The sequence below is a fragment of the Ochotona princeps genome, chromosome 1 (genome assembly GCF_030435755.1).
Source record: "Ochotona princeps isolate mOchPri1 chromosome 1, mOchPri1.hap1, whole genome shotgun sequence".
NCBI lineage: Eukaryota > Metazoa > Chordata > Mammalia > Lagomorpha > Ochotonidae > Ochotona > Ochotona princeps.
The window spans coordinates 97,228,603-97,232,295 of NC_080832.1; positions in this window are offsets into that span (position 1 = coordinate 97,228,603).

A 3,693-nucleotide genomic window follows, 5' to 3' on the forward strand; every position below is an offset into this window, starting at 1 on the left:
CCACCCAACCTTTTTGCCTCCCTGCATTCCCTACCTGACCTCCACTTTCCCTAATTTGTTTTCTGGTTTTTACAATAACATAATTTCAGTTCAATTTGCAATTTCACACTCCGTTAGGAACTGATATCAATACAAGGCAAGGAAAAATAACAACAAAGAACATAAAAAGGACCTACTGTTCCTCAAGAGTGGAAACAAAGACTGTACACGACAATCAAGTTCTAAAATATCACTCATGTAACTGCAGATTACATTTTTGTACACTTCGTGTTACTTATCACAGATTAGGGAAAATATATGATATTTGTCTTTGAGGATGACTTATTTTACTAAGCAAAATTTCTTTCCAATTGAGTCCATTTAGGTTTCATTTTTTTTTAATTTTTTTTATTGTATTGTTGTTGACAATCTTTACATAGTTAATTACAGTTAAAGGAAAAAGAAGAAAAGAAAAGAAAAAAAAAGAAAAAAAGAAAAAAAGAAAAAAAGGTTCAGGGGGATAGGAAAGTGGGTAATGCTATTATGTCCATATTGTTTCCATCATGCATCTGAGGTAAAGGGGGACATTGAGGGAGAAGCCCCACCCGGTTTCAAACAACAAGATTTCATTGTTTCCTATGCCTGAATGGTATTCCAGAGTTCATATTTGCCACATTTGCTTTTCCAGTCATCTGGTGATGGGCACCTGAGCTGATTTATTTGTTCTTGTAAATCGAGCTGCTATAATTATGGGAATACAAAGAACACACTCATATACCAATTTGATTTTGTTTGGATGAATTACTGAGTGGGCTGCCTTGGTCATATAATGCACCTATATTGAGATGTATCAAGTATCCCTATGCTGTCATCCATAGTGGTTTTTCAGGGAAATTCAAATAAAAACCACAGTGAGGTTTCACCTTGCCCAAGTTAGAATGACTATCATCTGAAAATAAAATAAAAAAAAATCTGGGGAAGAAGATATTCTATTCCACCGTAGGTAGATTTTCTACCTTTGTCTATACTTACAATTCCATGATGCACTGAAATAGCAGAATGTTGAACTTCTGAAGCTGAAGGACTATACTGCTGTAATGATTTGGGCAGAAATGGTGGCTGGGGGAATTAGGAAAGAAGAAAGGATAGGGAAAAGGTGAAATCCCAGTACCTACCAAAATGTATTATGCAAAGTAATAATAAAAAACTTTAACTGAAAAAGTTTTAATAACAAAGATTCGGGACATCCTTAACCCAGTATTACTTCATCCTAGCTTGATTATATCTCCAAAGACACTGGAGATTGGAGATGGACGCGCTAACAGGTCAGTGGTGTTAGGGATTAAACATACACCTTTGGGGGACACAGTGTAACCCGCAGCCTCACACTAGAGAATGAGCTAAGTGTGGAAGCTAATACGCCTGATCAGGAAACCTCTACTGGAGTCTGTGGTCAGACACGGATTCATAAAGAGTAGGGTCATATCTGAGACGAGGCTTACAGAAAAGGCAAGTTGTGGTTGGTGCAGTGGGTAGAACCACAGAGGAGCAACAGGAGTGAATCCCAGTGAAAGCAGCACATCAATGGTTAGAGTATGGAGGAATCATTTGAGGAAAAAGAAGATATTTGGACTGAAGACAGCACTGATGCACAAGGTAAGGAGAGAGAAGTGATGAGGAAGTGAGATCAAGGAACAGAGCTCGGAGACCTGTGGACTTAGGCGGCCATGGCAAGATGCTTCAATGTTTGTCCTAAGAACATTCAGGGCCCTGTGATCACCAAGCCCTCCGCTTCATTGGCCAGCCTGTCATGCGCAAAATTAAATCATCTTCTAAATATTATTTTAAGTAATTCGAGCATCCATTTCAGAATAGCAAATCATATCTCATTCAGGCACTGCCTCTCATGTTAGAAGATAACTGCACGCACATGAAATGATTGAAGGCAGTCTGAGCAGACAGCCACTAATGACCCCCACAGGGCCAGATTACCAGTGAGCTACAAGGAAAAATTTCTATAGAGTGATTTTGGAAGAAATACAAAGAACATATTCTGTCAGTTATAGCAAAAGTCACTCATTAGAGACTAGTTAGTGGTTTCTGATCAATTAAGCTGAATATTTTGTTTTTCTAGGATGTAAGCTTCCTGGGATTCAATTTCTTACAGAAAACCCAGTGCTCTGTTGCCACCCCAGTCTCCTGACCTCTTGGTAGTCAACGGCCACATGAGATCAACTCGGGGGTTTATTCCATTCAGTGAGTTAGATAGCCAAGAGACACAGCAAACCCAGTCAGTCCTCAGCTGCTGTATGCCTCGCGGAGCCCCTGCTGTGCTCTGGACTCCCTACTCCGAGGCGGTTTGGGCACAACACTGTTCACTTTTTGTCCACTACAGCCTGAAGGAAGGAAAGAGGAGATCCCCCTATGGTGTTTCTTGTGTCTGGAATCTCCTGACACAGAATGAAATACACAGTCACATTCCTCTCCTGGTCTCAGGGAGACCAGAATGGAGCAGTTTCTACTTTTAGACATATACTAGTCCAATACCCTGGGGTCTCCCAGAAAATCAAGAGTATGATGGGTTGAATCCCGGGCATTAGCAGTGGCTACCTCTGTTCACAGTACCAGCTGGGTGTGGTGGGGCAGAGATATGAGGCTCATGTTTTAGTTATGTTTAGTCCTAGATTTTGTGAAATCTCTTCAGGACTTTGTTTTCTGTAGTTGTTTCTGTAGTAGTCCTCGGTCTAAGTGGGAGGAGACAGAACTACGCAAATCACAGCTCTGAAGTCAGGGAGCCTTGAGTTTTCCAGGGAGGGCTGTGGTTTTTGTATTCCTTTCTGGGGATACAAGGTGAAAGGTTTGTGCATATGGGCTCTGCCCACACTCCCCTGTTCACCCTTTGCTTTGCAACAAGAAACCCCTTAGCCATCGGGGCTGGGGCTCAGACACGTTAAGTTGGTTTTGTTCCTCTTTGTTCTCTCTCTGTTGTTGCTGTGTCTGTTGTCAGTGTCGCACTGTGCTTCTCCTGCTCTCTTACCGATTCAGGTGCTTCTCCTTGAGGCACTCACCCCTACGGCTTTGGGTTCTCCTGATGGAAGACATGAGCACTCAACTTCTCTATATGGCCATCTCGAATCTCCATACACTATTTAGTAGGAAAATATATCTGTAAATGTTAAATTTACATATTTAAATAAATGATATATTTAAATGCATATATATTTATCGGATGAAATGTCAAGCATTTTAAATATTTCTATTAGGTTAGTATTTGACACAAAGATTTTTGTGAAGAAGTTAGATTTTATATTTAATCTTTATATATGTTGTGATACATTTTATATCCTTTTGAATATATATATATATTATGTGTTATATATCTGAAGTGAAAACAGGTATTTAATTTCTCTCATTGTACTGGAGAAATTGGCGAAGAATTGAGCCATTGTGCACAGTAACGTGGCAATCTTCCAAAATGCTCATGAAGAACAAATACAAGCATGTATTAGCAATGTTATGCTAACACAACCCTTCTTTATTGATGCATTTGAGTCAGCACAACATAAATCCATGTTGACCATAACCTGTCTTGCCCCCTTCTCAGTGCCACAATCTTTGATCACTTCTTCACTGAGCTCAATAGTTTTGCCTGATTCTACTTGTCCTTTGAAATGTTCAATTCATTTGCAACATTCTAAATCAACAGGTCTATTA